This window comes from Lemur catta, chromosome 6 (assembly GCF_020740605.2).
Source record: "Lemur catta isolate mLemCat1 chromosome 6, mLemCat1.pri, whole genome shotgun sequence".
NCBI lineage: Eukaryota > Metazoa > Chordata > Mammalia > Primates > Lemuridae > Lemur > Lemur catta.
Genome location: NC_059133.1, coordinates 80367423 through 80390464, shown reverse-complemented (window position 1 = coordinate 80390464; position 23042 = coordinate 80367423). Strand labels below are relative to the sequence as shown.

Genomic DNA, 23042 nt, shown 5'->3' with positions numbered 1-23042 from the left:
GGAGAACTGGACTGAATAAACATTAAAGACAAAAATCAGAAGTGGAACTTTGATTATAAAGATGATCTGTAGCACAGAAAACCCAAAATGAAAATACTTCTGATGATTTCACGGCAAGAATAGTACCCTCAGTATTCTTATCCCTTGAAATGCATTACATGAAGTTCCACACACCTAGACATATAAATTTTGAATGAAGTCAATGAATATAATAATGGACCTATCAGCTCTATTGGTTCCTCTGTGAGGAGGGAATAGTAGTTATCTGATTTAATTCTAAAAACACATTAAAACATTAAGGTATATCAGATACACCATTTATTTTTGCCAGCCCTCTCATTTGCAAGTAGGCTGTAAGTAAAGTAAGTGAAAACTAGCTCTCTTTCCTATTCACCCAGCAGAAAGTATCAAAGTTCTAATTGAGCAGGAATTCCACAGGACTTTAAAATGCTGGGAAACACCTGAAGAAAACATGCTAAATTCAACATAAAAATTTTCATTCTTACATACAAAACAATTCATTCTTTAGTTAGAGGTTAACCAAATTATGAGAGAGAAACATGACATTTTAAAGAACTTAGGGCTTTCCTGTTATCTAGGGCATTTTCAGGAGGGAGATCACTTGTGAAACAAATGCTGTAATAACTTCTCTGAAGTTATTTAGTCGAGAGTTATTTAGTCGAGAGTTCATGAAAAGAATTAGAAGATGTCTTTCTAGCTAGCTGGCTAGCTACCATAGCTATAGCTAGCTAGTTATGACAGATCCAAGTAGGAAAATCACTAGCAAAAATAACCGCTGACTTCTGATTTAGTGCCTGGTCTGAATCCACCCATTTATTCTTCAGTGGCTGTGAAATTCTATCCTACACCAAAAGAAATGCTGTAAATACTCGGCAGATATCCCTTAGATACTGCAATGGGACTTTTTTACTGAACAAATAAAGCAAAAAATAAATAAATACCTTGGGCAACAACTTGAGGCTGCTTCAAACCCCTACGGGTGCACTTGTGCTACTTTCAAAACATCCACTTCCTATACTGCCTTAAGATGTAAATTTCAAACCCGGACGCAGACCTCCTAAAACAGCAAAGAACAACAAAAATTAAGCAGATAGAAAGCTACTTCACGAACAATACAAGAAATGTTTAAGGGAAAGGAGTCAATAATAACTCCTTTCACGGTTTCCGCGGGAGCCGGCAGTTGAAAGTAAAGCTGGAAGCCTGACCCCCACCCCCTCTCCTCTCCAGCCGGGCCTCGTCGCTTGATCCCAGAAATAGCGATCGCGAAAGCGAAGCGCCAAGAGACTGAGCGGGCGCCTTTTGGTTGCCAAAATGCTAGACCGAAATCGACAGTTTACGGTTACTCTCAATTTTTTTTTTAAATGAAATATACGTAAAAGACACGGCTTCACTTACTCCGATGACAGTTTTCCTCCCCTAGCCGAAGCAGGCAGTGCGCCGGAGCGGATTATTTTTAGGGTGGTGGGAGATCAGCTGCTGCCTCCTATCGAGTTTCTACATTGCACAGACTGCTCGGGCCGGGGCGGACACCGCGGCTCGGCGGCAGGAAGCGGGCAGAAGCCCCGCGCGCGGCGCCCGGGGACCGGGGACCCTCCCCGCCGCCGCTCTGCGCCGCTTTCCGCCCGGAGCCTCAGACCCGGGGCGTGCGACGAGGGATTTGACAAGCCCAGTAATATGTGGCCCCCAGATTTCATTCGACACTGAAACTTGCGATATAGGATTCAGTGATTCCCCGGAGGCAGGTTTTCAAACGTCAAAACGCTCAAGGCACTCGTATTTTCCCCCCACGCTCTGCAAGCACCCTGAGGAGGAGGATTTGGGGGTGTCACTGTCCCCTGAACGATCCGGGAAATGCAGGGCTCGTTCTGAACGGAGGGACCCGCCGCCGAGCCGCGGAAGTGCGCGCGAATGTCTCGCACGAACGTCTCGCACGAACAAGCGGGCTCAGGGCTAGTATTTCCCCGGCGACGCGGAATTTAGCTGCCCCTGCGTAGCCGTCGCCGCGCTCTCCAAGGCTCCCCGAAAGTGAGACTTCGCGTCGTTCCCACGGACTGCAGTTTCCCCGTCTCTTGCTCCCAACCAGAGACGTAATTAACTCTTGACATAACATGCACGGTTGTAACACGATCACCCACAACCACTGCCCACAAAACGCAAGCTGAGAATTTTGTCCCCAACAACCCTCTTTAATTAATACTGCGTTTTCTCCAGGGCTACTTCTGAGTCACCTTGGAATAATCACTGTTTTCAGCAACTGTCCTAGTCTGATGAAGGAGGGCCAGCCAGGCGGGCTGGTGTCTCCGAGGCTCTGCGCCCAACCCCCCGGGGGCACCGCACAAGGACTGCGGGCTGCAGGAGCTGCTCCCCAGACCTGAGCCCTCGACACCGGTGGCGTCCCCGCTTCTCTGAATGCGGACAGAGGCCACCTCCAGCCCTGCCACTCCCCGGGGCTTTCCCCGCGGGCGCCTCACTCGCAGGCAGGTCGCTGCGTCCCCTGGTGCGTGCCCGGCTTGGGCCTGCGAGAGGGGCTTGAACCCGCGGCCGCTAGGGGTCTGCGAGGCCGTGTCGGGGCGGCGCCAGGGAGGGTGCGAAGACTCCGTTCTCGTGGCCTTTGAACGCCGGAGCTGCTGGCTGCGACGCAGGCACAGGGAGAAAAGGGCGCGCACTTCAAGAATGGAGATCCGGGTGGTGCCGTGCGCGGAACCCGGGGGAACCCGGGGAGCAAGCCGGAGGGGGGACCAGAGGCTTCCCTAGGGCGCAGATAATCCTAAAATATATACTCTGAGTGTCACTGCACAAGATGAAGTTGGCTTGAGGATTTTTTAAAAATATATTATTACTAAGGTCATTTTTAATGATAGAAAATCATGCTTATTGTAGAAACTTTGGAATATGTTGAGGATAAAGCAGACTAGTGAGCCCTCCCGCTCCCCCCTCATAAAACTACTAAAAATATTGTGTGTGTGTGTGTTTAAACAAAGACAGGCGGTGTGGTGCATTGATTAAGATGGAGGAAGGAGCCATCCTGCTTGATATCACATCTTGCTCCTTAGCTCAGCGATTTTGAAACCCCTCCCCCCCACACCCATCCCCTCCCTGTATCACCTTTCTTTTCTGGGACAAATAAAGGTATATGGGTCATAGGCTTGACGTGAGGGGGAGACAGAGTCCTGCCCTTCTGAGTAAATGCTGATAAATAATGTTATCCTCTTTTTTGTATACATATTTTTATTGCTGACTTCACAACATAATCATCTCTTCACAATATCTTTTAAAATAATTTATTTTCCAATGGTATTTAAAAATCTTTATAGAAATAATTTAAAAGGCTGCATAATATTCCATCGTGTGGCCATATGGTATTTTAACACTTATTTTACCATTGTTGGACATGTAGTTAGTTGCCAAATTTTCACTAGCATCTGTGATCCTATGATGAACTTTTTTGCATAAATTTGTTTCTTTCCAACAGGTCATTTCTCTAATATACTTTCTCTGAAAAGCAATTACAGGATCACCAGTGGTGAATATTTTTAAGGCGGCGAATAGAGAATGCAAAACCACCCTTCTAAAAAGTTTAACCCCCCAAGCAGTATGAGATGACCTGTTATACTTACGCTCACACCAGCATTGGATGTTCTTACTTTTTATTTTTAAAAAATTTTGTAATTTTCCAGATAATTTGCAATTCTTTGCTATTAACATTCAGCACGATTCCCAATGTTCATTAATGTTTGTATTCCCTCTTTTGTGACAGTTCATTCACATACTTGCCCATCAAATGAGTCTTAATGAAGTTTCTTATCATTTGTATAAACGTTTAATAAGACAAGGATACTACTCATGTTTCATATACATAACAAATGTTTTTTCCAATTTGTCATTTGAAAAAATTGGTAGTGATGTGGCTTTTCAAAAAATAAAAACAATTGTTTTCATTTATTCCATGAAGATTTATTAGAACACACACCATGTACTAGACAAAGAGACTAGTGATGAGCCAGACCTCCTGCCTTCATGGTACCTCCTTCTAAGGGAAGGTTTAAGTAGGCAAATTTGTTGCTTTTTACCACTGTAATGTATTCCAATGCTTTAGTTAATTAATAACCTTCATTTATATTTGTTTAAAGGCTTCTTTTTAAATTTTATTCTGGAATTTATCATATGCCATAGGATGAGAATCTAAATTAATATTTTATTTATTACACCAACACCATTTACTGAAGTCATTTTCTTCCGCCTTGCTGCATAATGCCTCCTTTTTCACGTACATATAATTATTTTATAATAAGAACTGTTTCTGGGCTACCTATTGTGTTCAATTGATCTGTATTTCCTCTATTTTTTTTGTTATTATTATGATTAGACTGATTTGATTCTTATACCTTAAATTATATTTTAACCCTGCTAGTATCAATGCCTTTTTTTCTTTTTTCAAAATTTCCTTAGCTTTTGTCTTTTGGGGATTTTATTGGAAGTTCACTAAATCTAGGAAGTAATGTTTAAAGAAATGTCATATTTTTAGTGCTGTGTCTTTTAATTTAGAAAGAGACAGGTTTTCCCATTTATTTCAGTCTTCTTTTTATCTCAATATTAAATTTATGTAGGTCTGTACATTCCTTGTAAAGATTGATCATACAAATTTCATAGTTTTGTTTTAATATTTTATACTGCTATTAAAATACACTATTTGTTTATATTGTCTAATAAATTATATATTTATCTTATAGCTAGGCACTTTACTAAGCTTTCTCAATGATATTATTATCCCAGTATTATTTCATCATATTACCTTGACTTTCCAGAAAACATGATTTTATCTGCAGTGACACACTTCCTTCTCCTTCTCAAATACTTGCAGCTTATTTATATTTTACCTCTAATTTTTATCAATTCTAAGTGTTAGATCACAAATAAGTCTTAATAAATTTAGAAGATCGAAATCATCTCAAGTATCTTTCCAACCATAATAGTATGAAACTAGAAATGAATAACTGGAGGAACCTTGAAAAGTCACAAATACATGGAAATTAAACAACACATTCCTGAATTTGACAATCAATGGATCAAAGAAGAAATCAAAAGGGAAATTTAAAAAATACATTGAGACAAGTGAAAATGGAAACCCAAGATACCAAAATTTATGTGATGCATCAAAAGAAGTACTAAGAAAGACATTTATAGCAATAAATACCTACATTAAGAGAAAAAAAAGACTTCAAATAAACAACCCAATGTTACACCTCAAGGAAAAGAAGAACAAAGTAAGCCCCAAAACTCTTAGCTATACTGAAAAAAAAGAGAAGACTCAAATAAATGAAAACAGAAGTGATAAAGGATTGTGACAGATTGCTGTGAGCAAATTGCCAAGAAATTGGATAACTTAAAAAATGATAAATTCCTAGAAACACAAAACTTACCAAGATTGAATCATGAAGAAATAGAAAATCTGAATAAGATTAAAACTAACAAGGAGATTGAATGAGCAATCAAAACTCTCTCAACAAAGAAAGCCCAATACCAGACGACTTCCTGGGGGAATTTTTTAAAGAAAAATTAATACCAATTCTCAAACTCTTCCAAAAAATTGAAGAGAAAAGAATGATTTCAAATTCATTTTATGAGCCCTAAATTACCTTGATGCCAAAGCCAGATAAGATAACTACAAGGAAAGAAAATCACAGGCCACTATCCCTGCTGAACATAGATATAAAAAGCTTCAATAAAATACTAGCAAATCAAATACAATCATACATTAAAAGGATCATACACCATGATCAAGTGTGACTTATTTCAGAAATTCAAGGATGGTTTAAGATATGAAAATTGATAAATGTGAAACACCATATTAACAGAATGAAGGGTAAAAATCTTATTATCATTCCAACAGATGAAGAAAAGGATGTTGAAAAAATTCAACATTCTTTCATGATAAAAACTCTCAACAAATTAAGAATAGAAGGAATATACCTCAACATAATAAAGGCCATAGATGGCCACCCCATGGCTAACATCCACTCAACATGAAAAGCTGAAAACACTTCAAGGTCAAGAAGAGGGCAAAGATGCCCACTTTATTCAACATAGTACTGAAAGTCCTAGCCAGAGCAATTAGGCAAGAAAAGGAAATAAAAAGCATCAAAATTGGAAAGGAATAATTATAATTTGAAAATGATATGAACTTACGTATAGAAAACTCTAAAGACTACATCAAAAAATGTTAGAACTAATAAACAAATTCAGTAAAGTTGTAGAATATAAATCAACACACAAAAATCAATTGTGGTTGATATGTTAACAACAATCTATCTAAAAGAGAAATTAAGAAAGTAATTCTATTTCAGTTCATCAAAAACAACAAAATACTGAGGAATAAATTTAACCAAGAAGTTGAAACATCTGTACACTACAAACTATAAGACATTGATGAAAGAAATTGAATACATACATTTGCAGCACCATGGATAGAACTGGAGGTCATTATGTTAAGTAAAATAATCCAGGTTCAGAAAGACAAATATCACATAATCACTCATATGTGGGAGCTAAAAACGTTGATCTCATGGAGAAAGAGAGTAGAATGATGGTTATCATAGGCTAGGAAGGGTGGAGTGGGGGGATGAAGAGAAGTTGGTTAATGGGTACACAAATACAGTTAGATAAAAGGAATAAGTTCAAGTGTTTGATAGTACAGTAAAGTGACTATAGTTAACAATAATTTATTATATACTTAAAAATAGCTAGAAGAGATGATTTGAAAGGTTCCCAACACAAAGAAATGATAAAAGTTTGAGGTGACAGATATTATAATTCTAATTACCCTGATTTGATCATTACACATTGTATGCATTTAACAAAATATCACATGTAGCTATAAATATGATAATTATTATGTATCAATAAAAAAGCAAGAAAGAAATTTAAGGCATGAATAAATGAAAAGTAATCCCATGTTCATGGATTAGAGGAAGAAATATCGTTAAACTCTCCATACTACCCAAAGCAATCTATAGATTCACTGTAACTCCAATCAAAATCCCAATGGCATATTTTACAGAAATAGAAAGAACTAATCATAAAAATCATGCGGTACCACAATAGATCCCAAATAGCTAAAGCAATCTTGAGAAAGAAGAACAAAGCTGGGGGCATCACACTTCTTGATTTCAAAATATATTACAGGATGTGAGGGCGATCTGGCTGCGACATCTGTCACCCCATTGATCGCCAGGGTTGATTCAGCTGATCTGGCTGGCTAGGCGGGTGTCCCCTTCCTCCCTCACCACTCCATGTGCGTCCCTCCCGAAGCTGCGCACTCGGTTGAAGAGGACGACCTTCCCCGATAGAGGAGGACCGTTCTTAGGTCAAGGGTATACGAGTAGCTGCGCTCCCCTGCTAGAACCTCCAAACAAGCTCTCAAAATATATTACAAAGTTATAGTAATCAAAACAGTATGTCACTGGCATAAAGACAGACACATAGACCAATGGAATAGAAGAGAGAAGTCAGAAATAAACCATGCATATACAGTCAAATAATCTTCAACAAGGGTGTCAAGATCACACAATGAGGATAGTGTCTTCAACAAATGGTGTTGGAAAAACCAGACATTCACATGCAAAAGAAGGACATTGGACTCTTATACCATGCACACAAATAAACTCAAATGGATCAAAAACTAAATTCTAGACCTAAAACTATAAAGATGCTTGAAGAAAATATAGGAAGAAGTTTTTGACATTGATCTTGGAAATGATTCCTCAGATTCAACACCAAAAGTACACGCAACAAAACCAAAAATAAATGAGTGGGGCCTCATCAAATTAAAAAGCTTTGCACAAAAAAGGAAGCAATCAACACAATTAAAAGGCAACTTACAGAATGGGAGAAAATATTTGCAAACCATACATATGATAAAGGGTTAATACCTAAAATATTAAGGAACTCATAGAACTCGATATCATAGTAAGCCAAATATTCCAAGGACCTGAGTAGACATTTTTATAAAGAAGATATACAATGGCCAACAGGTACATGAAAAGGTTCTCAACATCACTAATCATCAGGAAATCCAAATCAAAACCACAGTGAGATATCACCTCACGTCTGTTAGGGTTACTATTATCGAGACAATAAAAGATAATAAATGTTGGTGAGCATGTGGAGAAAAGGGAACCCTTGAGCACTGTCAGTAGAAATGTATATTGGTACAGCCATTACATAAAACAGTATGAAGGTTCCTGAAAAAATTAAAATTAGAATTACTGCATCATCCAGCAATCCAACTTCTGGGCATATATCCAAAGGAAACAAAACTAGCTCTTCATCATTTTCAAGATCGAGTTATTCAACGCACTTTTCACATCTGTATAAATTTTAAGATTAGCTTGTCAATTGCTACAAAATTCCACTGAGATTATGATTGTGTTGAATCTATAGATCAATTTGGGGATTATTTGCATCTTAACAACATTGAATGTTCCAATCCCCATGAACACAACCTGTCTCTCTTTTTAGTTAGGTCTTCCTTTACGTCTCAGCCATGTTTTGAACTTTTCAGTGTATAATTCTTGCATACACAGCTGTTCATTAAATCTATCACAAAATATTTCATGATTTTGATAATACTGTAGGCAGCATTTTTAAATATCATTTTCTAATTGTTCATTCCTAGTATATAAACATGTTTTGTATCTTGCAACATTACTAAATTCACTTATAAGTTCTAGGACTTTTGTAGATTTCTTAAGATTTCCTATGTTCATGACAATATCTTCTATGAATAAACAGCTTTACTTCTTCTCCATCTTTACCCTATTTCTTTTTTTTCTTACCTTATTACTCTAGCTAGCTCCTCCAGTATGATGTTGAATAGGAATAATGAGAATTGGCTTGTTCTCAATCCGAGTGGTGAAGAGATTTGTTCTTTCGTTATTAAGTAGGATATTATGTGTGGATTTTTTATAGATACTTTTTATTAGATTGGGGACATTTCCTACTGTTCAAAGTTTAGTGAAAGAGTTTATCATGAACAGTTGTTGAATTTTATCAATGTTTTTTTCTGCATCTATTGTGTGGATCATATGCTTTTTCACCTTCATTCTGTCAATAGGCCAAAATCAATTTTTTAATTTTTTGAGTATTAAATCAACCTTACATTCCAAAGATAAATTCCCCCTGGTCATGATATCATCTTACTTTTATATATTTCTGGATTCAGTTTATTCAAATCATATTTAGAATGTGTGCATCTATCTTAATGAGAGAATTAGTTTTCTTTTCCTTTTTTTTAGGGAGGGGAGCTTGGAGGTTGTTTTTATTTGTTTGTTTGTTTGTTTGTTTTGGCAATGTCTTCCTCCAGTTTTGATGTTGAGATTCTGCTGGCCTTACAAATTGAATTCTAAAGTATTCCTTCCTCCCCTGTTTCTGAAAGAATTTTATAAAATTATTAGTTTTTCTTTAAATTTTTGGTAGAATTCAAGGTCAAAGTCTTGTGGGCCTGAGGTTCTCCTTGTAGAATGGTTTTTATTTATGAACTTAATTTCTTTACTAGATATGGTGGTACTCATATTTTCTATTTCTTCTTGTGTCACTTTAGATAATCTGTAGTTTTTAAAGAATTTGTATGTTTATTCTAATTTATTGAATGTCTTAGCATAAAGTTGTTCATACTCCTTAGTATCCTTTTGATATCTGTAGGATTTTTATTAATATGTCCCTTCTTTCATTCCTATTGGTAATTTACATTGTCTCCCCTGGTTTTTATTGATCAGTTTAGCTAAAGATTTATCAATTTTATTTAGCTTGAAATGCTTTTGGTTTCATTTACTTTATATTTACCAATTTTCTTGGAATTTTTTGTCTTTGACTCATTCGTTATTTAGAAATGTTTTAATTGACAAATATTGGAGATTATCCAGACATCCTTTTTAAAAGTTTATTTAGGTAAGGTTTATTTAGGTAAAATTTATATAAAGTGAAATCTAACCTTTTAATGTTAATAGTTCTATGAGTTTTGGCCAATGTATACAGCCATGTAACTACCACCACAACCAAGATACAGAATCTTTCCATCAGTGGCCAGTGTTGGAGAAAGAGGCTCAACAAGTCTCCCAAGCAGAGAGAATAGCATATGCTGAAGCACAGAAGCAGAAAGAAACTTGCATGCTTGGAGAACTTTAAGTAGCTTAATGAGACATAAATAAAGACATAGTGAGCTAGAAGGATTGTTAGAGATTGGTTTGTGGTGGTGATATATTTCAGGATAAACAATGTAGAGCTTCTTCTTAGGGTTTCTAAGCAAGCATGAGGTGCTATGATCAGATCCCTGCTTTTAAAAGATCACTCTGCTGTCAATGTGGAAGATGGACTGGTAGAGATGAGAATGGAGACGGGGACGCAAAGCAGGAAATTTTATAGTAGTCCAGGTGAGAGATGGTGAGTTTCTAAACTATCACAGTCATAGAAGGACCGTGTAACTGTACCAGGAGTATCCTTAATTGCCAAATGCTGCAGACTCTTTTGTCCTGGCCTCTCTCTACCACTTTGATACCCTTAACTCTTCCTTTTTGAAAGCTTTGCTTCCTTTAGTTTTAACACATTAACCTTTTCTTCCTTTGTATTAGTTTGCCTCTTTTCAGTTCCCTTCTGTGACTCTTTTAGTGCTTACTCCTTACCTGTTGGTTCCACTCTAGACTCTCCTCTTTTATCACCTTGTACACTTTCTAGGAGAGAACTTTTTCACTCCCATGGCTTTAGCTAGTGTGGTTTAAATGGTAAAAAAAAAATACAGACTCTCATGAAAGATTTTGCATTACCTACTCTCAGAGACTCAATTTTTTCAGCTGAAAATGAGTGTACGATAATGTCGTATCTACCTAAGATTTTCGCTGAGATGACTTAATGAGCTAGGTACCAGGTAAAATGTTTGCCATATGTTTTCCATACGGAAGGCACTCAGCAAATAATATTTCCCTTGGTTATTCTTCTCTCAACTTTGACTTCCCTAAATGGATGTCCTATAGGCACCTTTGGTAAATACAACACTATTATCTGCCCCACATCTTCATCCTAGGAAATTTCCCCTCTCTTTCTGTAGGTTTCTGTAGGAGCTACAATGTTAGCTTGTGACCCCAGACTCCTAAACACAGGTCATTTGACATGCAATGGGTACATCGCCAAAGCTAGACCAATTGGGATCTTCCCTTAATATTTTGAAATTGGAACTGAAAAAGAGAGAGAGAGAGAGAGAGAAAATAGAGCTCAGTTTCTCCCCAGGTGACTGAATCTGACCGAGAGAAAGAGAAAAAGAAGAAAAGAATATCTACAGAAAGCCAAGAATAGAGACAGGACAGAGTCTGGATGGGATTAGTGTCCCTCAATCTAGGCCAATAGCATCTGTCTCCCAGGATTCCTTCTGTGGTCCCAGGATCCCTGTGGATTCCTCCTTTTTCTTAAGCTAACCAGAGAGGGACTATGCTCTCTGTGTTGGAAGAAAACTGTGCTAATACTGTACCTTAAACTCTCTATGTCTACAATTAAACTTATTGTTCCCACCACTCCAAACCACTCTGATTTCCTATGTCTCTTCTTGCTGCCACTCGCCCTGTAGTCACGCAATTTAGTCACCTCAGAATCAGTTCTCCAGCACCACACTCAACTGATCATGAACACCTATCAGATATACCTACCGATTCTCTCTTCTTCCCTGTTCCCACTGCTACTGCCTTAATTCATGCTCTTGCTGTTTCTTGCTGACATTATTTTGATGCCTCCAAATGGATGTTTCTGGGGCTGAACTGTCATCCTCCAACTTTCCTTCACAAGACTTACAGAGTTATCTGCATACATACAAATTTGATCACACCACTCCTCCCAGATCCCTCAAAGTGTGGTCCACCAACAACCTGCACCAGAAATACCAGAATCTGTCCACATCTTTGCCCCAAATGAGCCCAATTCTGCCAAGAGAAAAGGTGCTTCAGCCAAATATCAGCATTTACAAGCATCCTAGAAGATTCTTAGTGCTATTAAATTTTGAGAAAGAAGGACCTACTCGGTAAAAGCCCAGCACTTTAATTTTAACTCTGATAATTCCCTGTCCCATTTTTCATACCATCTAGCCACCTTATGCTCTAGGCACACCAAATGCCCACTATCCACAAATAAATCATGCTTTTATGTCTTCTAAGTCCTTGTTCATGCTTTTGCTCCACTTGTCTGAACTGTTCTTCAATTCCTTGTACAGCTATTGCAAATGGCTTAGCAATTACATTCTTTATGTTCCCATGATTGCTGGTGGTTATGTCTTTTATTGAACTATACATTGCATCACGTTTATTTATGTCTCTCTTCCCATGAGGTTCTAAACTTTTTGAAAGCTGGAAATATGTCTTCTTCAACTCTGTCACTTCAATATCTATTACATTATCTGGAAAACAACAGGTAATCGATGAATATGTGTTGGATGGAATCTGAGCTTTCCCGGCAAATGTACTTTGTAACTCTTTTTTTTTTTTTTTTTTTTGCCATGGTGTTACTATAGGCCAAGTGATGCAGAAAGGAATGGAATGCAGAAGTATGTCCCTGTCCTATAGCAAGGAACTGCCTTGCATGACTAATAACACATAAGCTTTGGAATCTAAGGCTCCTTCAAACTGGAGGGTTCTTCATTTCAGGTGGGCCATACTGATCACCAAAGTTCAGGGGCATCTCTGTAAACAATCAAAGAGGCATCAGGAAGCAATAGCATCTACTTGCCCACTAACATTCTTATCTAGAGTATTTTCACGACAATGCCTTTTCATTCACTAAATCTTTGTGATATTAACTTGATGAGCACTGCTTTCTTTGAACTGGCCCTGGCAAATCTAGAAATGCTGTTTATTCCTTGGTGTAGGTTCAATATTGACTTGGCAAAACCCAGAAAAAAAGAGAAGTAGGGGAACCATTTACATAAATGATATTAAGTATTAAAAATAATATAGATGGAGAACAGAACAAGAACTCTAAGTCCTTATTTGTAAGATAAAAGGGGCTAGGCTGGCTCCAACATTATTCAAATTTAGTAAAGACATTGATTTCTGGAAAAATTAAATATTCACACAATTAGTGATTCACATTTTTGCCTGTTAAATGAAATATTTCAGGAAACTGTAAGTTTTTATTTATTCAAACCCAAAATGGTCAAACTATTTTTACTTGAGCATGGTAATAATTTTGATAAGATTATTCACGTGTGTGGTATTTCTGACAATAGCTTTCAGATTAATATTGTAAGCATTTCAAGGGTGTTAATTACATGACTTGAAAAAGTAAAGTACATTAGATATTTAAAATGAAGCCTATTAATAGTATACTGGTTATCAATATTTCTCACACAGTCCTTTAAATAGACATCCAGAGGTCTTATATTACATTAAACTAATTAGTATTAACTAAAGGTCATATAATTACTTTTCCTTGGTGAAATCTATAATTAGTTATTTTCATTAAAATTCACCTTCTCTTTAATATGCTTAAATTTTCTAAGAATTTAGTAGGCAAAATTCTAGAAGTAATTTCTCATTGATGTTTTATAATGCTATTATTCAAATGTATTCTCTTCAAATTCATGTTGAAACTTAGTCCCCATCTTGGGGGTATTAGAAAGTGGGGTCTTTTTGAAAGTGATTGTCATTGGTGTTCCACCTTTATGAATGGACTCGTGCCTTAAAAAAGAGCTACAGGAAACTGGCTTAGGCCCTTTTTACACTTTCACTGCAAACCCTGGAAGCCACAGAAGTCATCTTGAAAGTAGAGAGAACAGCCCTCACCAGACACCAAACCTGCCCACAACTTGATCTTAGACTTCTCAGTGTTTAACTGTGAGAAATAAATTTCTATCATTTATAATTAGTCTGTGATATTTTGTTATAGCAGCACAAATGGACCAAGACCATGTTTAAATGTCTAATTTTAACACTAGATTTTTCTAGGTGTATATAAAACTCCAGATGTGTATATACTTGTCTACACCATATATGTTATATGGAGTTTACATAATTTTTCAAAAGGGTGTTTTATGGCTATTACTAGTTGTCTATGTATTTAACAAGGCATTAATTTCAGGGTGTAGGAGGGGCAGAAGGATGAAAAGAATAGAAAGCTCCTTCCAGCTTTCTATTTGAACTCATAACAAAGAGAAAGTCAAGAGATGGCATCAAGATGGCTGACTAGAGGCACCCAATGCTCACCTCTTTCACAAACAAGGGACAAAACAACAAATAGATAACCACTGGTCCAGCAGAGCATCTAAGGGAGAACACTGGAATTCAGCAAGGAAGTGACAAAGACCCTCTGAAGCATGGAAACTCCAGATGGCAACATAGAGAGGGGAGCAAGGCAGCCAGCCAGGTGGGCTCAGAGCCAAGACAGATTCTCCAGTGCAGGGAAAAGGTAAGCAGGAGATCCCCTGCAGTCCACATTCCCACCACAGACACCAGCAATCCCAGCCCCTCATCCCTCACAGGCCCTGAGCCTGGTGTAACGACCTGCCTGGAGTCTATGTGACCGCATTATCCCAGAGAGGAAAATTTTTCTTTTTTTTTTGAGACAGAGTCTCACTCTGTTGCCCGGGCTAGAATGAGTGCCGTGGCGTCAGCCTAGCTCACAGCAACCTCAAACTCCTGGGCTCAAGCGATCCTTCTGCCTCAGCCTCTGCTGCGGCTACAGACACGTGCCACCACACTGGCTAATTTTTTCTATTTTTAGTTGCCCGGCTAATTTTCTTTCTATTTTTAGTAGAGATGGGGTCTCACTCTTGCTCAGACTGGTCTCAAATTCCTGACCTCAAACGATCCTCTCACCTCGGAAGATCCCAGAGTGCTAGGATTACCAGCATGAGCCACCGCACCCGGCCCAGAGAGGAAATTTGTTATCATCTTGTGTTTCAATTTAAAAATGCATACAAATTTTACATGTTGCCTTATAACCACACCACCCCCACTAAAGAGCCATATCCCTTTTCCAAATTAGAATTTTGCAGCATCTGCCATTCTGCCTGAATGCAACAAATATTTGTTGAATGACTAAATACATCCAAGTTGACTTCAATGGAAAAAAGTTTATGTTCCCATATCTTTGAGTAAAATCAGTGCACCAGCAACATACTTCATGATCACCCCATTTTGGCAAGTATTTGCTGCACATACCTCAATTTAGAAACATGGTGGTACAAAGGCCTCATAGCTGATTGTTTACCAGGACAACTTCCAGAAATACTTTTACACACAGGTAATGGTGCTGAGTCATAGTGCCAAATATAGCTCTTGGGCCAAGGCAAGTATAATTTAACTTATCCTTACTCGGATAGCCATGCCCTAGTGAAATCGCCATTTAAATAGTCAAATCTAAGCTTTTCACCACGCAAGTGAGTAGTGCCTCTCTTCCTTCTACAGATTGTTTCAGCTTTTTCTTTGCCTGGACTCTGTGAAGTGGAAAGCTGAAACCACCATCCTTGCACGTTAGGTAAAAATTGACAGTGTTGGGAAATGACAATTATGCAGATCATTGGTTGCAGAAGGAACCAGAAGGGAAGAGTAGAAAAGCTTCTTGTCTCTGTGAGCCTGTTTGGAAGGCACAGGATTCAGGACTCTGTTCGTGAAAAGTAACAGTAACGACAGTTAATTTGAGCAATTTCTACGTGCCAGACACTAGGAAAAGCATCTTACCCAACCTCACTACTGCCCTATAAACTAGGTATTTAGCAATCTCTGTGATCTTGGTGAAGAAACTAATACAAAGACAAATAATGATATTCTTCCCCACCCCCACCACCAACTCAAGGCCCAGGGGAAGTGACTAGAATTGTGCCTGCTGCTGTCCTTGAAGAGTGCAGAGGACATTACAGAATAGACATAAGTAAACAGACAATTATAATATGTTTGCTTTACAGTTATAATAAGGATTAAACATAATTTTGGAGGGCAATAAGGGAAATTGAAAATATTGATATTGGTCGAGAAAAATTGCTCCATGTCTTGAGGACTTTGGTAAAATCTAAACTTTTTTTTCTGAAATAAAATACGTAATATTAACATGCCCTGGAGGCGTAATAAAAATGTAAAGTATCCATAGTCTATTCCTTCTTTTTCCCTCTCTCTTTCCCTGCTCCAGGCTAGTTCCACCTCCAGCTTCCCCGTGTGTTTGCACGGCAGCCGCAGACTCAGAGCTTTGCTGGAGTTAGTCTAGAATGCACCGCTCATTTTCTCTCTCTTCCCCCTCCATCCTCATGCAGTTATTAAGTCATTTATATGACCCTTAGCAACGACCTGCCTCCACCTCTTCCTTTCCTTTCTCTCTGCCTGCCTTCTCCCTTAGATTCTCATTAGTTATTCTATCAACTTTCTAATAGGTCTCTCATCTCCCGAACCATTTTACACACACACATGTCCTATTAACCTTCCTAGAATGCATCTCCAATTATAGCTCTAGGACACTCACAAACCTCTCATCGCTCACTGATGTTGTCACTCTGTCATTTAAAGTCCCCACAAAGCATGTCTCGCCCTCACTGACCCTTTATATTCCAACCAAACTCTACTGCTTACAGCCCTGGCACGGCCCTGCTCTAACCACCTTATATCCTTACTTTTGCTCATCCAACTGTCTAAATGATCTCTTTTCCGCTTTTCCCTCCCTGAATTCTGTCCTCTTTCAATGCTCTTCCCAAACACCTCATTTTCTGTGTCACCCAACTCCGCGTCTAGCAGTGTCTGCCACACCTAGGAGGTATGAAATTGATGCTCCAGCCCTTTCTTTCTGCAGCTGCTGTCGTAGCACCTCCTTCAGTGTGGCTTTTGCAGTGTTTCCCCTACTTACCACGGGCTCCAGTTCCAGCCAGCAGACTCCTCACCGAATCAAGACAGCCTAGAAGGCAGCAGTCTTGGTGGCTGCTACTCCTTCTGCAAGCACAAAGCATAGATTACCCAGCCAGTGGGCTCTAACCAAACGAGTAGTCTCTATCACCTCCTAACTACGCCCTGGCTCCCACTGACCCACAGCAACTTTCATGGAAAAGTTGATACTGTCCTCCCCTGGACTCGTTAGAGTGAGAGCAGGGAGTCTAGTGAGGAGAACTGCGGAGGCTGAGAGCGATGAGCTGTGCTCCTGGGAGATACCAGTGAGGACTGCAGTAGGTGTGAGCCCAGTAGGATTCTGAGCCAGACACATTGTTTTTACAGCAACGAACTTAGTTCTGAATCATACTATAGCTACGTGAATAGAGCAATAGAAACCAGCATGCGGTTTCCCCTAAAATGACAGTTTGTGGGAATGAAAGATGCTCATAGTATTTATACAAACAAAAAAAACTTAAGTAAAACCTATATCTCCTTTATTACGCATCATATAAGTCTGGAAATATAGACTCATACACCTGCCTTTAATACTAAATATTCAAAAGTTTCTATTAAGGATATGAATACAGATAAACTTCCTTAGGAAATGCTATAAAAGGACATAAGGCTAAAGTCAAAATAAAAAAAGAAAAAGAACATGATGTTGTTCCTGGAATAGCAGATCACAGAGGCTAATCTGGGAAACAGATCCTGAGGGCATTCAATAAGCTTAGATAAGCACCAACGATTACATTGGTTCAGTCACGTAATAACAATTTTTTGTTCTATTGCAAATACAAACCATTTAAAGAGTGCATTTCCTTTTCTAGTGATTCACTTGGGAAAACAGTTACTGGTCTTAAGCCAGAGAAAGTACAATTCATTAGATCTTGGTGAAAATAAAGTAGTGAAAATCAACAGGTTCATGTTTTGATTTCACCAGCCACAAACTTCACAAAAGAACTTCACAAAGCATTTGTTTCTTGAAACAAAGGGTAGTAGGACTTGGATTAAGTTATTCTTTCCCCAAATATTTATTGACTGCCCACCCTGTGCCTCACAGGTAGTGGGAGAAAACAGCACTAAACAAGATAGACATGCATCTCGTCTTTCTAGAGCATTAGCCCAAAAAGAAAGAAAATCGTTAAACAAATAATAACACTTTCTTAATTAAAATTGTGAAAAGTACTCTGATGGGACAGTACAGAGCAGAGTGTGATGAGAGTGTGTTATTGCACAACCAGACCAAGTCAGAAAAGCTTGCCATGGAAATGACATTGCAGCTGCAGCTTGGAGGATGAGAAGGAGCAAGCCACATGAAGGGAAAGAGGGTTTAGGGAAGACACTTGTGCTCTAAGCCAAAGAACACGTGCAAAGGCCTGTGGGAGAAGGAGCTGCATGTCTTTGAGGCACCAACAGAAAGAAGGCCAGTGGCTGAAATACAGCTAGTGCAAGAAAAGTAAGGCCAGATAAGGCAGAACAGGCAGGGCCTTGGTCATAATAATGATCCTGGATTTTATTCTAAAATCAATAGGAAGGCAGCCAGCAGGTAAACATTCAGATTGTTTACTCTTTTTTTTTCTATTTTAAACAAGCCCACATACAGATCTCTTATTCATCTACTTTTTTCTGTTGAATTATTTTCTTTTGATACATTACTAAGAATAGACTTACTGATTTAAATGGGAGAAATGTCTTTATTTCCTAACATAAAATTTTAATATAACTTTTCAGAAGCAAAAGCAATACAGATAAGTACACGTGAGTTACCTACTTAGAACCTTGAGCATTATGATTTTTCTCTTGTATATTTTGCTAATTCATTAAGCATATGAATTAGGGCAATGCTTTCTCAAGGAGACTCCAAAAATTTATTTGTTCTTTATATTATAGTTCAAGACTTATGGCCCTGATGAGCAGATGGCTTTCTTCCGTGTGGTGACTCAAGGCCTCAGGTTTGCTCCAGCTGGTGGCTCTGCTGTCCCCGAGGACAGTGATTTGCTGCACATTAGAATCACTTGGGAGCTTGTAAAAATTTTCATGCCGAGGTTGCACCCCATATGAATTAAATCAGAATGTCTGGGGTGGGAGCAAGGCATCCAGATAATGATTGAGAAAAAGAGTGTGAAAAACGCACACAGGCTGCCTAAACAGCTTGTCTCAGAAGGGACACATGTTCCATTGGTTAGAACTGGTCACATAGTCTGCATATCTGCAAATGGGGCTAGAACATGTAATCTAGCTCTGAGCCCAAGAAGACAGTGGAACAGCTAATAGTCTTTGTCACAGAAAGTATAAAAAAGACTTCACGTGTTGCTCCTGCTTTAGTCCCTTGTTTTATGAATGTCCAATGTGAGTTTTCAATTATTTCAAATATTTTTGTCTTGTCTGGGCTTGGCATCTAGATGATCATTAGTGAATGTTTGTTAAATTTTATCATATTAGTTAATCTATAAGTGGGTAGTCAAAAATGCTGAGCAATGATCTTCTGATGTATGAAGCCATGTATTTCTTATCAGGGATGAATTTTGAAGTGAATGTCATTGATTTTGATGGAGAACCAGCTCTCATAGCATTTACTTCTCTGTGCAGCAATGCATAGTATGCCACTGCTTTTCAAAATTTTATTTGAAATAGGAGTTTTGGCTGAGACCAAGAGATACCAGCTATCACACTGAGTCAGAACACCCTGCAGGTCTTGTAAAAACTATGTGGCCAAAACTTGTTAGATAATTCTTAAAGTCTCCTTGCCCACAAGAGCAGAAAAGAGTCAGGAATTAGTGCATAGAAGGCGATTTTTGAAGGGAACTTTTGAAGAAAAGTCTTTTGAATAGAGCTCTCCCAAAGAAGAAGAGTCAGATAAAATTCCTGGTAACCCCATGTCATGAGAGAGGGGATTTAAGGAGAGCACTTGGTGAGCTTAAGATGTGTCTCTTGCAACTTGAAAGACAAAGCGGACAAATATTGCATCATATCTGATAAATTTAAAGGGTGAGAGGCTGCACCAGAAGCTGAAGTTTGGGAAGCGCTGGAACTTCACTCTCACGCTCTGTGCTTACCCCACTGTGTTTCTGATCGCTCTGGGGTCTCCCACCCACCCAGAAAGTGGGGGAGGACTGCCCCATGGGTGTCTGGTATCTCTGGGTTCTACTGTCTTAAAATCTCAAGAAAGACTTTTGTTTTAACATTCCATTACGTATGTTTTTCAGTCTTCTTTTGCTGAAGACTTTGAAAACTCCGAAAGGAACAGTTCAGCCTTTTGGGTATTTTTACACAAGATTAAAATAAGATAAAGTGAAAGCGCTTGGCAAACTGTAAAACACCATAAAATTGTAAGGCATTAGTAATATTGGGTGTTTATTTATTATACATACTTGCTGCGTTGAAAAGACCCCTTCCCAAAAGATAATGTAGGAGTATGTGACTGTATTTTAACCCAGTTCCATTCGTCTGAGTCTTTCCTGTATTTAGTCTCTAGTCAAGTCTACATGGGCTTAAACTTGGCAAGGAAAGTGAAAATCTTAAAAAAAAACGCTAAGTTCACTTAAAACATTTTCCACAATTCTCCACTTTCCGTCCCTCCCCCAATTTTTTGTTTCTAAGAAAAAACACCAGGGAAAAGATTTCAAGTAATTATTTTGAAAGACAAAGAGGAAGTTAAATGGAGTGAGACCTCTTCTTTGAAAAACTGTAAATAGTACAATGGACATAATCTGCGTCTAAAAATCAGTCTATTAATTATAAAGGCCCAGATCTAATACCTCTCCTCATTAATAAATAAAAAGCAATAAAAACGAAGCTTAGTCAAAGGATAGGAAAACATACAAAACTTTTTTTCAACTGTGTTAGTGTCTTTATATTCTTTCGGTACTCTCTTCCAGAGTTAACTATTTCTGTATAAGGATCCACTTCAAATGTTGACACTACTATGAGCATGGTCTTTTCCTTTCCTTGAACTCAGAATTAAGACTTTTGGTTTATGCTCCAGTCCCAGAAGTAGTTTTCACTGTAGAAGTTGTCAGAAGGCAGTCTCATGCTTTCTCGTAGTGAAAATCTCCTGATTCTCCGGGAACACTACAGGATAGATTTAGGTTAAATATGTGTGAAACTAAGAGGCATTCTTTCAAATGAGTTTCAGTGCACTTTATTTCTAGACAAACTACATGGTATTCTTTTTCTTAAAAACAATGCCTCCGCTCCAAATAAATTAAGGTCAAAATAAATGAAGAGCTCGAGATGACATCAGTCCCACTTGTCTAAGTCCTGGTGTTGGGCAGCTGACAAGCAGCAGCCAGTTATGTGATAGGTGATAGATCCAAAGTAATTGCCAGATTTGTTGACATTTTTCCATGTCGAAACCAGCCTTAAAGAAAGTCATATGTGGGGTCCCACCATCTTCACGGTAGTCCAGCAGGGCCACCATGCCTTCTGGATGCATGTTTTCACCAACTGAGAACAGGTGGTTTTTGAAATTAGCAAGGATGTGCTTGATTTGTTCCACAGCTCTTGTCCTAAAGCGTTTTTACTCTTTCTAGTGTCTCTTCAAGTTTGTCTTTGATCAACTTCATATAATTTTTTGATGTACTTCTTGGAGGCTTCTTCTGGTTTCCTTCGTGTGATGGCTCATGACAATATCAACACCAGTGACTATTGCGCTTTCTGAACGTTAGCCCTCAGGACCTTCAGCCCAAGCATTGCCACCAGTGGGTAAGTGAGTCATCAATGCCACCCTCTGTCCTAATGACCATCCTCCATAGCCCATCCTCAATCCCCCAGATCTTATAAATGTCAGAGGATGTCTCATCATGGCTAATGAGGTCCAGGTAGATAATCATGGTGGCAGCTGGAGGGAAATGAGGAGCGTGCTGGCTTAGCAGGAGCAAGCCCCCTCGGAGCAAGCGAGCACAGTGCAGCCAGAGAGGTGCCGGGGGGGAAGCGGAAAATGTGCAAACAAATTTAACAGAGCTGGAAATTTCTTTCTAAAGGGAAAAAGAAAGCATCTTTTCATTTGGTTTACACCTATTGGGAGTAAATTCTTCTTATAAAGGAAAAGAAAAATGTAAAATTTATATAACTATAAATCCACAAAGTCCACAGTGAGCATGAAATGAGATCTTTCGCTGGAACCGTCAGGAAAGATGTTTAATGGTGTTGTGTGGCAATTATATGCATCCATGTTTCTAGCCAATGGGGCATCTGTTTCTAGCTCAGGACCAAACTGCAAAGGTGAGAAAATTGGGGCTCATAGAATTTAACAACTTAATCAAGTTCATATTGTTAATATAATGTCGAGTTGGCATTTAAACCCAGAACAGTTTGAATCCAAAATTGAGTCTCTTTTCACAGTATCAACTTGACTGTCTGCATAATAAATAATTAAAAATGAGGGTCCTAGAGAAGAAGAATATTGTCTTGCAAAGAATATCATAACACAGAACTGTAGGGAACAAGGACAGTGGGGTACCCTTCCTGTTTGACTCTCTAGGAAACAGATGCCAAGATGAGTTAAGAGTGCAAACAATTTATTGGGGAGTAACATCTTAAAAGGAAAGAGGAGAAAGTAGGATTGGGAGCTGCCAAACTATGACATGAACCTGATGAGGTTTCTGCCAGCCCAGCAGGGAGCTCCAGAGCTAAGATTGTCCAGAGCGAAGCCCTTGCTGGTACCACCTTGTAGCCCTACTTTGCTCAGTCATTGGCTCCAGGTGCATGCTAAGAAGAACTTAATCTCTATTTGAAGGCTGAGGCAGATCCTAAGAGAGCCAATTGCAGGAGACTGTCAGCTACTGCACTCCTCGTGACTAGGTAGCAAGAAGCCCTTCTGAGGTGGACTCTGAGCAGCACATCTCAGTGTCTGCACAGATACACAGAAGAGCAGAAGAGCTTGGATATCTCAAGATAAAGCAGAACAGAGATCATTCTTCTGACCCCACATATGTAACCTACATTTCCTGGGACACAGTAGTTTAGATTTAAGAACAAGATTGCAAAAGCAACTATTTAAGAAAAAAGTTGGAGGGAGGTCTATAATTCTACTTACTTCCCAAGCAATATAAACCCCAGAATTTCTTCCCAAATAAATTCAAGAACATCCAGAGGGTGTCTCACTTGAGTTCTAAAAACATTCTGTTGACTACCATGGGG

The 23042-nt window shown here is 38.8% G+C and overlaps 1 protein-coding gene and 1 pseudogene across 2 annotated transcripts in view; both read right to left on the bottom strand.

The window, feature by feature from the left end:
* Positions 1–1618, bottom strand: part of ABCC9 (ATP binding cassette subfamily C member 9) — a 123983-nt gene extending 122365 nt beyond the window's left edge. The window contains exons 1-2 of one of the 2 annotated variants that reach the window (XM_045554216.1): positions 1417–1618; positions 963–1078 (exon numbers count right to left, since the gene is read on the bottom strand). The gene's annotated coding sequence lies outside the window, so the exon portion shown is untranslated. The remainder of the gene's footprint in view (positions 1–962; positions 1079–1416) is intronic. The other variant, XM_045554217.1, reaches the window with a different exon arrangement.
* An 18952-nt stretch (positions 1619–20570) lies between these two features.
* Positions 20571–21937, bottom strand: LOC123639936 (annotated as a pseudogene).
* Positions 21938–23042: the final 1105 nt, after the last annotated feature.